At 38.7% G+C, this 13,465-nt stretch overlaps 1 pseudogene; it reads right to left on the reverse strand.

The window, feature by feature from the left end:
* Window positions 1-11,783: 11,783 nt before the first annotated feature.
* On the reverse strand, window positions 11,784-13,101 carry LOC129640026 (translocation protein SEC63 homolog; annotated as a pseudogene).
* Window positions 13,102-13,465: the final 364 nt, after the last annotated feature.

The following is a 13,465-nucleotide window of genomic DNA, read 5'->3' on the forward strand; positions in this document are numbered from 1 at the left end:
TTTAAAATTTTGATATTTGGCAAAACTAATACCGTTATGTAAAGTTTAAAAAATAAAATTAAATTAAAAAAAATAAAACTAAATACAGAGGAGATGGTTGGATGTCATCAGACTCAACGGACATGAGTTTGAGCAAGTTCTGGGAGTTGGTGATGGACAGGGAAGCCAGGCATGTTGCTGTCTATGGGGTTGCAAGGAGTAGGAAACAACTGAGCGACTGAAATGACTGAAAGCTAAGTAGACATTAAAATCGATGTTTTGGATTAAAGAAAATGTGTTGATTGCACAATATTTTTGAAGGTAGAATAGAATACTTTCTCTTTTATGTATAGCAAACTAGCTGAGATTAGGAGATGACAATATACTTACAAGTAAAATGAGGGAAATCATTATCAGAGACAAGAAGAAGACTTAGGAACTATCCTAAACTGGTTTCTTAGGCTTACGCAACATACAATTTTAACTTTGTGTTGTGATAGCTATGCCTTTCAGAAATAATAATGATAATAAAGTAAAAATATCTTTCTGTTAATGAGATTGATAGGCAAAGGCTCTAATTATTGTTAAATATTATTATTTCAAATAAGTCCAAGTATCCTTGTTGCAAAGAAAGTGTCTGAAGAAAAGAGCTATACAGTAAGAGGTTTTATTTTGGCTTTATCTTAGTTCCCTGACCAGGGATTGAACCCATGCTCCCTGCAGTGGAAGTATAGAGCCTTAACAACTGGACCACCAGAGAGGTTTCTACAGTAAGAATTCTTAAGTCTATATTACCAGGGCATAAATGGGATTCAGAAGGGCTATGAACTCCTTGTGGGCTCATGTTCTTGTTCAGTCGCTCATTCTTGTCTGACTCTTTTTGGACCTGATGGATGGTAGACTGCTGGATTCCTCTATCTGTGGAATTTCTCAAGCAAGAATACTGGAGTGGGTTGCCATTTCTTCCTCCAGGGATTGAACCTGTGTCTCCTGTGGCTCCTGCACGGGCAGGCAGATTCTTTACCACTGAGCCACCTGGGAAGGCAATACACTCCTTGTAATGTTATTTAAAATTCTGTATATTTGCATATTTTCCCCAGTGGAAAGAGTCCATAGCTCTTAGATTCTCAAAAGATTCCATAAGGGGAAAAAAAAAAAAAAAAAAAGGTTAGGAACAACTGCTTTAGAAGAATCATCCATACAGCATCTCTAGATGAAGCCCAGTGCCTACTTTATCACACACCTATCTATCAACACTACTTCCAGCTGGTGTGCTGGACTCCTTAGGTTCATCTTGTATCAATAATTTCATAATTTATATGAAACTTAACCTTTTATTTATTCATTTTGCTCAACTCTGCATTTAGGTGTCTTCTAATAGACATAAAAATCAGGTTCAGAAGTTTCTGGGTATATCCAAAGATTTTATGTAACCAATAGATCTGTGCATTCAAACAGTGCTGTGAATATTTGTCAAACGAATGGAGAACTGGCTACATCACTTTGCAACCACCCTGTAAATAAACATGTTCTTTCAAGTTAAACGACATGTATTATCACTGGTTGGAGATTTCTTTGATTTAGATTATGCTTATTGTAGAATTCTGATAATGTAGGCACTGTGTCTAAACCTGGATTCATATAATTGTTCTGTCAATTAGCATTGTAAAATCAGATCAGATCAGTCGCTCAGTCGTGTCCGACTCTTTGTGACCCCATGAATCACAGCACGCCAGGCCTCCCTGCCCATCACCAACTCCCAGAGTTCACTGAGACTCACATCCATCAAGTCAGTGATGCCATCCAGCCATCTCATCCTCTGTCGTCCCCTTCTCCTCCTGCTCCCAATCCCTCCCAGCATCAGAGTCTTTTCCAATGAGTCAACTCTTCTCATGAGGTGGCCAAAGTACTGGAGTTTCAGCTTTTGCATCATTCCTTCCAAAGAAATCCCAGGGCTGATCTCCTTCAGAATGGACTGGTTGGATCTCCTTGCAGTCCAAGGGACTCTCAAGAGTCTTCTCCAACACCACAGTTCAAAAGCATTAATTCTTCGGCGCTCAGCCTTCTTCACAGTCCAACTCTCACATCCATACATGACCACAGGAAAAAATATAGCCTTGACTAGACGAACATTTGTTGGCAAAGTAATGTCTCTGCTTTTCAATATGCTATCTAGGTTGGTCATAACTTTCCTTCCAAGGAGTAAATGTCTTTTAATTTCATGGCTGCAATCACCAACTGCAGTAATTTTGGAGCCCCCAAAAATAAAGTCTGACACTGTTTCCACTGTTTCTCCATATATTTCCCATGAAGTCATGGGACCAGATGCCATGATCTTCGTTTTCTGAATGTTGAGCTTTAAGCCAACTTTTTCACTCTCCTCTTTCACTTTCATCAAGAGGCTTTTTAGTTCCTCTTCACTTTCTGCCATAAGGGCAGTGTCATCTGCATATCTGAGGTTATTGATATTTCTCCCAGCAATCTTGATTCCAGCTTGTGTTTCTTCCAGTCCAGCGTTTCTCATAATGTACTCTGTGTATAAGTTAAATAAACAGGATGACAATATACAGCGTGGACCTACTCCTTTTCCTATTTGGAACCAGTCTGTTGTTCCATGTCCAGTTCTAACTGTTGCTTTCTGACCTACATGCAAATTTCTCAAGAGGCAGATCAGGTGCTCTGGTATTCCCATCTCTTTCAGAATTTTCCAGTTTATTGTGATCCACACAGTCAAAGGCTTTGGCATAGTCAAGAAAGCAGAAATAGATGTTTTTCTGGAACTCTCTTGCTTTTTCCATGATCCAGCGGATGTTGGCAATTTGATCTCTGGTTCCTCGGCCTTTTCTAAAACCAGCTTGAACATTAGGAAGTACATGGTTCACATATTGCTGAAGCCTGGCTTGGAGAATTTTGAGCATTACTTTACTAGCATGTGAGATGAGTGCAATTTTGCAGTAGTTTGAGCATTCTTTGGCATTGCCTTTATTTGGGATTGGAATGAAAACTGATCTTTTCCAGTCCTGTGGCCACTGCTGAGTTTTCCAAATTTGCTGGCATATTGAGTGCAGCACTTTCACAGCATCATCTTCCAGGATTTGAAATAGCTCAACTGGGATTCTATCACCTCCACTAGCTTTGTTTGTAGTGATGCTTTCTAAGGGCCACTTGACTTCACATTCCAGGATGTCTGGCTCTAGGTCAGTGATCACACCATCATGATTATCTGGGTCATGAAGATCTTTTTTGTACAGTTCTTCTGTGTATTCTTGCCACCTCTTCTTAATATCTTCTGCTTCTGTTAGGTCCATACCATTTATGTCCTTTATCGAGCCCATCTTTGCATGAAATGTTCCTTTGGTGTCTCTGATTTTCTTGACGAGATCTCTAGTCTTTCCCCTTCTGTTGTTTTCCTCTATTTCTTTGCATTGATGGCTGAAGAAGGCTTTCTTATCTCTTCTTGCTATTCTTTGGACCTCTGCATTCAGATGTTTATATCTTTCCTGGGATAATAATATCCATTTTATAAAGTTTTCTTATTTCTTATCTAAAAATAAAATGTGAAAAATGCCTAGTATTGTGCCTGGCACATAGTAAATATTCAATAATTGGTTGTTGTGAGTGAGCTGTGCTCAGTGGTATGTATCCAACTCTTTGCTACGCCATGGACTGTAGCCCTCCAGGCTCCTCTGTCCATAGAATTTTCCAGGCAAGAATAGTGGAGTAAGTTGTCATTTCCTCCTCCAGGGCATCGACCAGACCCAGGGACTGAACCCTTGTCTTTTGTGTTTCCTGCACTGGCAGGCGGATTTTTTACCAACCTGGGAAGCCCAGCTTCGTAGTTATTACATCCTAGATAGAAATAATATTGTCTTTATGGTTAAATTGTCAAAAGTGACTAATATATGCTGCCTTCCAGTCACACATTCTATTCAACAATTACCTGGATTCCTCCAGACAGTGACAAAAACATGTTAACTAACCTTCCAAAGGATTATTCATAATTTCTGTGTTAGGAAGACAGAGCTGAACATTAAAATGATATGTTAGAGAGACACTGATGTATAGAACAGTCTTATGGACTCTGTGGGAGAGGGAGAGGGTGGGAAGATTTGGGAGAATGGCATTGAAACATGTAAAATATCATGTATGAAACGAGTTGCCAGTCCAGGTTCAATGCACGATACTGGATGCTTGGGGCTGGTGCACTGGGACGACCCAGAGGGATGGAATGGGGAGGGAGGAGGGAGGAGGGTTCAGGATGGGGAACACATGTATACCTGTGGCGGATTCATTTTGATATTTGTCAAAACTAATACAATTATGTAAAGTTTAAAAATAAAATTAAATTTAAATAAATAAATAAAAATGATATGTTAGGCTTAAATTTATTGAAATGTACTTATTCAAATTCTGTAGAACTCATGATGTTTTGTGTGGGTTTACATTTCAAAAGTGTAGCTTATGTTCTATAAGCCAGTGTTTATGTATTAATATGTGCAAAGTAACTTTTACACTGATATGAGGATTTGTCTTTTAAGACAAATGAAAAATACGATTTTTAAGTAGTGTTACAAGCCTGACAAATATACTTGTAAATATACCACTTGTCAAAAATGCACGTTGCATAAATAGACATTTCCTGACTTCTATGATGTTATTTTTGAACCACAGTTTAATAGCAGGATAGGATGAACAGGGAATAAATACGATTTTATATTTAAGACTAAATCTTTTGAATAATAATATTTCATTTGAGAGAGACTTCTGATTATGCTCATCTCAATAATAATCAAACTGTAAGACAAATGGGATTTCTTTGGAGGGAATGATGCTGAAGCTGAAATTCCAGTACTTTGGCTACCTCATGCGAAGAGTTGACTCATTGGACAAGTTTCTGATGCTGGGAGGGACTGGGGGCAGGAGGAGAAGGGGACGACAGAGGATGAGATGGCTGGATGGCATGATTGACTCGATGGACGTGAATCTGAGTGAACTCCGGGAGTTGGTGATGGACAAGGAGGCCTGGCGTGCCGTGATTCATGGGGTCTCAAAGAGTCGGACAAGACTGAGCAACTGAACTGAACTGAAGACAAATGTCTTAAGCTATTATTAAGCATATATAGATTATAGCAGAGGGGAATAATGAAAGATTTCACCTTTGTTTTACCTGGAGCCTCAGATGCATCTGATAGTGTATCTACCTTTAGGAGCATTATATACCATAGGATGCTCTGTGTTGTTGTCCTAACTAAGGACAGCCGGCTGTGATGGACAATGCAGAAGTGTGGCCTTGGGGAGCTACCCCTCGCCCAAGGTCGGGGTGGTGGCCGAGAGGAACTACCCCAGGTCCGAGATCAGGGGCGGCGGCCGGGAAGAACTACCCCAAACCTGAGGCCAGGGGCGGCGGCCAAGAGGAGCAACCCTACATCCAAGGAGAGGTGGCTGTGCGGCTGCAGGAGGGTGGAGAGGAGCTACTCCACATTGAAGGTCAGGAGGGGTGGCCATGAGGAGATACCCCTCGTCCAAGGTAAGGAGCAGTGGCTGTGCTTTGCTGAAGCAGCAGCGAAGAGATACCCCATGTCCAAGGTAAGAGAAACCCAAGTAAGAAGGTAGTTGTTGTGAGAGAGCATAAGAGGGCAGACACACTGAAACCATAATCACAGAAAACTAGTCAATCTGATCACACGGACCACAGCCTTGTCTAACTTAATGAAACTAAGCCATGTCATGTGGGGCCACACAAGATGGACGGGTCATGGTGGAAAGGTCTGACAGAATGTTACTGGAGAAGGGAATGGAAAACCACTTCAATATTCTTGCCTTGAGAACCCCATGAACAGTATGAAAAGGCAAAATGATAGGATACTGAAAGAGGAGCTCCCCAGGTCAGTAGGTGCCCAATATGCTACTGGAGATCAGTGGAGAAATTACTCCATAAGGAATGAAGGGATGGAGCCAGAGCAAAAATAATACCCCTTGTGGATGTGACTGGTGATAGAAAGACGTCCTGATGCCATAAAGAGCAATATTGCATAGGAACCTGGAATGTCAGGTCCATGAATCAAGGCAAATTGGAAGTGGTTAAACAGGAGATGGCAAGACTGAACATCAACATTCTAGGAATCAGTGAACTAAAATGTACTGGAACGGGTGAATTTAACTCAGATGAGCATTATATCTACTACTGTGGGCAAGGATCCCTTAGAAGAAATGGAGTAGCCATCATGGTCAACAAAAGAGTCTGAAATGCAGTACTTGGATGCAATCTCAAAAAGGACAGAATGATCTCTGTTCGTTTCCAAGGCAAACCATTCAATATCACAGTAATCCAAGTCTAGTCCCAACCAGTAATGCTGAAGAAGCTGAAGTTAAAAGGTTCTATTAAAACCTACAAGACCTTTTCGAAATAACAGCCAAAAAAGATGTCCTTTTCATTATAGGGGACTGGAATGCAAAAGTAGGAAGTCAAGAAACACCTGGGGTAACAGGCAAATTTGGCCTTGGAATATGGAATGAAGCAGGGAAAAGGCTAATAGAGTTTTGCCAAGAGAACGCACTGGTCATAGCAAACACCCTCTTCCAACAACACAAGAGAAGACTCTACACATGGACATCAACAGGTGGTCAATACCAAAATCAGATTGATTATATTCATTGCAGCCAAAGATAGAGAAGCTCTATACAGTCAGCAAAAACAAGACCAGGAGCTGACTGTGGCTCAGATCACGAACTCCTTATTACCAAATTGAGATGTAAACAGAAGAAACTGGAAAAAACACTAGACCATTTTGGTATGACATAAATCAAATCCCTTATGATTATACAGTGGAAGTGAGAAATAGATTTAAGGGCCTAGATCTGATAGATAGAGTGCCTGATGAACTATGGACTGAGGTTGATGACATTGCACAGGAGACAAGGATCAAGATCATCCCCATGGAAAAGAAATGCAAGAAAGCAAAATGGCTGCCTGGGGAGGCCTTACAAATAGCTGTGAAAAGAAGAGAAGCAAAAAGCTAAGGAGAAAAGGAAAGATATAAGCACTGAATGCAGAGTTCCAAAGAATAGCAAGGAGCGACAAGAAAGCTTTCCTCAGTGATCAATGCAAAGAAATAGAGGAAAACAACAGAATGGAAAAGACTAGAGATCTCCTCAAGAAAATTAGAGATACCAAGGGAAGATTTAATGCAAAGACGGGCTCAATAAAGGACAGAAATGGTATGGACCTAACAGAAGCAGAGGTGGCAAGAATATACAGAAGAACTGTACAAAAAAGATCTTCACGACCAAGATAATCACGATGGTGTGATCACTGACCTAGAGCCAGACATTCTGGAATGTGAAGTCAAGTGGGCCTTAGAAAGCATCACTAGGAACAAAGCTAGTGGAGGTGATGGCATTCCAGTTGAGCTATTTCAAATCCTGAAAGATGATGCTGTGAAAGTGCTGCCCTCAATAGGCTACCAAATTTGGAAACCTCAGCAGTGGCCACAGGACTGGAAAAGGTCAGTTTTCATTCCAATCCCAAATAAAGGCAATGCCAAAGAATTTTCAAACTACCACACAATTGCATTCATCTCACATGCTAGTAAAGTAATGCTTAAAAATTCTCCAAGCCAGGCTTCAGCAATACATGAACCGTGAACTTCCAGATGTTCAAGCTGGTTTTAGAAAAGGCTGAGGAACCAGAGATCAAATTGCCAACATCCACTGAATCATCAAAAAGCAAGAGAGTTTCAGAAAAACATCTATTTCTGCTTTATTGACTATGTCAAAGCCTTTACTATATGGATCACAATAAACTGTGGAAAATTCTGAAAGAGATGGGAATACCAGACCACCTGACCTGCCTCTTGAAGTACCTTTATTAATGTCATGAAGCAACAGTTAGAACTGCACATTGAACAACAGACGGGTTCCAAATAGGAAAAGGAGTGTGTCAAGGCTGTGTATTGTCACCCTGCTTATTTCACTTCTCTGCAGAGTATATCATGAGAAACCTGGGCTGGAGGAAGCACAAGCTGGAATCAAGATTGCTGGGAGAAATATCAATAACCTCAGATATGCAGATGACACCACCCTTATGGCAGAAAGTGAAGAGGAACTAAAAAGCCTCTTGATGAAAGTGAAAGAGGAGAGTGAAAAAGTTGGCTTAAAGCTCAACATTCAGAAAACGAAGATCATAGCATGTGGTCCCATCACTTTATGGGAAATAGATGGGGAAACTGGAAACAGTGCCAGACTTTATTTTTTGGGGCTCTAAAATCACTGCAGTTGGTGATTTCAGCCATGAAATCAAAAGATGCTTACTCCTTGGAAAGAAAATTATGACAAACCTAGATAGCATATTCAAAAGCAGAGACATTACTTTGCCAACAAAGGCCTATCTAGTCAAGGCTATTGTTTTTCCAGTGGTCATGTATGGATGTGAAATTTGGATTGTGAGGAAAGCTGAGCACCGAATAATTGATCCGTTTTAACTGTGGTTTTGGAGAATACTCTTGAGAGTCCCTTGGACTGCAAGGACGTCTAACCAGTCCATTCTAAAGGAGATAAGTTCTGGGTGTTCATTGGAAGGACTGATGCTAAAGCTGAAACTCCACTACTTTGCCACCTAATGTGAATTGTTGACTCATTGTAAACGACTCTGATCCTGGGAGGGATTGGAGCAGGAGGAGAAGGGGACAACAGAGGATGAGATGGCTAAATGGCATCACCGACTCGACGGACGTGAGTTTGAGTGAACTCTGGGAGTTATTGATGGGCAGGGAGGCCTGGCGTGCTGCAATTCATAGGGTCCCAAAGAGTCGGACACGATTGAGCGACTGAACTGAACTGAACTGAACTGATAAACATTGAAAGTTAGAAATATGGATATATTTATCCAGAAAAATGATTTTTTTTTTTTAGAGCCTTAAAGTTTAGAAGGCAATAAGGAAAAGCTGGTTAACCAATTTAGCACAAATACCAAATAGGCCAATGTTTTTTGTAATTATCAAGATAACTCAATCTTTGCTTTACTATGCAAAAGTTACTTGCTGAACTGAATTGAAGATCATCCAATAAGTGAGTTGCCTTTTCCTTTTCCAGATCATCCAGTACTGGTTACCAAAGAATAACAAAATCAGACTGTTATAACCATTTAATTGAACTTACTAAGACTTTAAAATTATTGTTGTTTGATAGCATTCCTTTGCAGTTAATCACTTTTGGGGGTGCTATGAGAAATAAATATAAATTTTAGGAGACAATAACATTTCTTTGGTTTGAGAAGACCAACACAACCTATCAGGTAAAAAAAAAAAAAAAATGAATTAATGATTTGACTTGAATCTGAAAAAGAAAAAAGAAAGTTATTTTATTTGTGCTCTTTGTTAAACATTTGCCAACCAATACTTTCTGTATGTTAATTTGGAAATTCAAGATGTCTGTGCTGATTTGCTTTTCTGCGACTGCTAGAGTGATGTACAGAAGAAAACCTTGCTTTCTAGACCAGTTCAATTTCTTGACTAGGGCAGATACTGCACAATCTTGTTTACACTGTGATGGCTTTGACTGTCTCTCTGGAGAGAAATCTCCCCTTGAGTCACAATGAAATGAACTGCTGCTCTTGGCTCTTTGATTTGCATTTGAAACTGTGGTTATTTAGGAAAGATATTCCCTATTTCTCAGTTATATTTGAGAAGAAAGTTTTGGGGGTAACTGAATTATCCCTAGGAATAAGTAACTAGATACCAAATACAGGGGATTTATAAAATGACAACTACTTGGGTGAATTAATCCCAGTCTATGTTCTAATTTTCAGACTAGTAAGTGTAGAATATTACTTTGCTAGTATCCTAGAATTACTGTGTACTTAAACAAATTCTAAGTATTTAAACTGGAAAGCCAATATAGTAGTAGTAATGATAATTTATAATTGCTACATAGACTGGATCTCATTGACCTGACCAGTATATTCTGGGTACACTGTGGAGAAGAACAATTTAACTGACAATTCTTTGGAGTTAGCACTGGGCTCAAACTGCTAAAGGGCAATTTCCTATCTCTGTTATCTCTGGTAAGTTAATTTCTGTAATGTGGTCTCATCCTCTTCAACTGAAACTCATAATAATTGTATCTGCCTCATAGAACTGTTGCAAGGTTTGTATAAAATAAAAAATATAAAGAGAATAGCAAAATGCATAGCATATGGTAGGAAAATATTGTTATTCTCTCCTTATAAGAAAACATAGGCAAAATTATTAAATGTGTTTGTTAAATGATCAATTAAATGATCTTTCCATTACACAATCATCCAAAATAAACTTTGAGGAAAAGAAAAGTTCCTTTGTTCACATCTTAAAGAATGTAGCTACAAGAAATACTTAAAAGCAAACTTTTCGTTTCAAAAGTTTGAAGGCTTTTTAAATGTATATCTTTTAGGATTCTTTGTATAGTGTTATAAACCAACAAACCACAATCCTTGCATTTTCCTTTTTTCTTATCTCCTCTCCCAATACCATCTCAACTATTTTTCCTATTTTCGTTTCCCCTGGCAAATACAGGGCCAATTGGAGACTAAATACAAACTTATACATCAGCAAAAGATTAAAAGTCAAACACAAACACTTAAAATTAAAAAAAATGCATAGCAAAATATTTTACAATAATGCATCTAAAAATTTGAACAACTTCTATAAATCTCTCATCTCTATGAATTATATAAAAGTCGACAATGACAATAACAAGTCCAAGAATAGTGCTTTAATTCATAGAGGACTTCTGAACTAATCCTTAATAAATTATACAGATTAATCCCTTTACAGAAGTCAATGAAGAATGATATTTTAAGACTTAGCTGTTATAACTTACAATAGTAAAAAATAGAAATAATAATAAAGCCTAAATATCAGGAGATTAAATGAAGTATGCATACTATTACTATGTGCTGTGTTGTGTGCTAAGTTCCTCAGTTGTGTCTGATTTTGTAACCCTATGGACTGTAGCCCTCTAGGATCCTCTGTCCATGGGACTCTCCATGGAGAATCTCACAACTGGAGAGGGTTGTTATGCCTTCCTCCAGAGTATCTTCCTGATCCAGGGATCGAACTTGCGTCTTTTGTGTCTCCTGCATTGGCAGGTTGGGTTCTTTGCCACTAGAACCACTTGGGAAGCCCCTATGCATACTATATTAATATGTAATAACAGGACCTTAAAATCACCACAAATATCCATTTTTGAAAATGCTTAGTGACATAAGATTGTTTATTAAGATAAAATGTGTTGCAAAAAAAATAATGTGTATGATCACAGTTGCATTTTTTCGAAAATTTGTTTAAACTGCACAGAACAAACATTATGATGGTATATCAAAATGTTAATAAGTTGACATCTTTAAGTCATTTTTATTTTCTCTATTTCTTGGAATTTTCCAAATTTTCTGCAGTGAATATATATTACTTTTGTGATTAAAAGGCAATAAAAATAAAAATAAACTTTGAGTTTATAGGCAAATGGAAAACCAACTAGGACATTACTAGACCAAACATTAATGGACAAGATTTGAAATTTGAGTAAATTCATTACTGCTGCAAATTTTGCTCAAAGGTCTAGTTCTAATCATGACACCAAAACCTTTATAAATGTTTTCTATAAGATTAATGATAAGGCCCATATATGGTCTCATCGATAAGATGGTTCATTATGTCGACCTTGCAAAGAATAAACCACAGTGATCTGTGAGACTGACCAAATGGCATCGTGTTATCTCACTGGAGCCTATCTTCTCAAAGCTGCGAGACCACCAGATTCTAGATGTCCAGCTATGTGATCATCCCTTCAGAGAATTTTTCATCTTCAAGGAAATGCAACAGATTGTGACTATATGATTCTTTTAAACTCACCAAATCCTGGATAGTTTTAATTTTGAACTTTTTATGATTAGAAACTCTTCTAAGATTGTCTTCTTCAATGTGAGGCAGCTGCAGAAGGGGAGCCTTAAACTGCTGAAGGCCTTGCACTGCCATCTGGGAAAGTTTCATGCAGTTTTCAAGGTGCCAAAGTTGGAGCACGGAACTCCCTTTCTTCACGGCTCCTGGCCATTATTATTAGCTGGCAGATTACAGTAACCGTTTCTTGAAGTAGGGCAGGACATTTCTTTTTTAGCATAAATTGCTGATCTTCTTCAAGTGTCTCAGGAATTTTCTTTCTAGCAAAATGAGACTGTAAAAGAACTCTGGCCTTCAGGCTATAAGGGCAGGTAAGTGGAGGCTCATTCTTCTTTAAATTAATGCTGCCAATTTCTCTGATGAGCTGAGGTATTAAAATACTATCTGTTGGTCTGCTTGTAGCATATTTATTATACTGAGGATCAAATTCAGAGGCTCCAGCCAAAACCATGATAAGATGTTTTATATCCATATTTCAAGTTTTATAAACAAAGTAGGTGTAAATCTGTGTTGTGCGTATGAGAATCCGGTCTCTGCTATAACTTATTAAGCAATACCACCAAGAGCCCACAACAACTGGAAGGCTAGCCATGAATGCCAATCCATATACAAGTAAAATCAATATTGAATTTTTCTGGTCAATGATCCAAGCTGGGATGGCAATTCCAAAGCTTGTGGCTTAATGCCCATTTGGATTTCCAAACTCTTCCCAATTTTTCTGGGATTATTAATCAGTTAAAAGTTCATAAGCTTTTGCTATTATCATGAACATAACTTCATCACTTCCATTATCTGGATGATATTTAAGAGACAGCAAACAATACTGTTTCTTAATCTCTGCTACAGTTGCCCTGGGATCTAAATTTAATACTTCATAAGGATTACATTCTTGATATTCTCGGTCTGTTTTGGAAACTTTGTATGCAAGGAATAAGAACAATGCCCATCCTGCAAGAAAAACTATTTTGTTTACTGTAGGAATAATATTTGGCTGGGGTTTTAACAACCATAAACAGTACCACATACATCTTCCATATACTTTTCTGATATTCTTTAGTCGATTTTGCTCTGCATTCTCATCTCGGGACCAGAGGTAGTATGTGGCTGAGGTCATGATGAGCCCCACGAAGAAGGTGAGGAAGTAGAAGAAGGTGTTCCTGCTGTCATCGAACTGGAACTGCTGCCCTTCCATGGCACCCCCTCCTCTGCCTCCCTCTTCCAAATTGCCCAAATGACATCCTATTATCTCACTGGCGCCTATCTTCTCAAAGCTGTGAGACCACCAGATTCCAGGCCTCCAGCTATGTGACCATCCCTTCAAAGAATTTTTCATTGATGGGGTATAAGAAGGACTGTCAGAAAGGGAGAATGCTGGTTCTCCTTAAGAGTCAGTCACTCTCTCTTTTCCCTCCAATAAATTTTTTTTTTGTGCCTGACTGCCTGGCTAACTCTCTTTTTCTCTGCACTCACCTTACAAGTAAACCCCCTTGATTTGATCTAGTTTTAACCATTAAAGAAAATTATCAATATCAAGTAGCAAATAAAGTAAGAGGGAA

The sequence above is a fragment of the Bubalus kerabau genome, chromosome X (genome assembly GCF_029407905.1).
Source record: "Bubalus kerabau isolate K-KA32 ecotype Philippines breed swamp buffalo chromosome X, PCC_UOA_SB_1v2, whole genome shotgun sequence".
Lineage (NCBI taxonomy): Eukaryota > Metazoa > Chordata > Mammalia > Artiodactyla > Bovidae > Bubalus > Bubalus kerabau.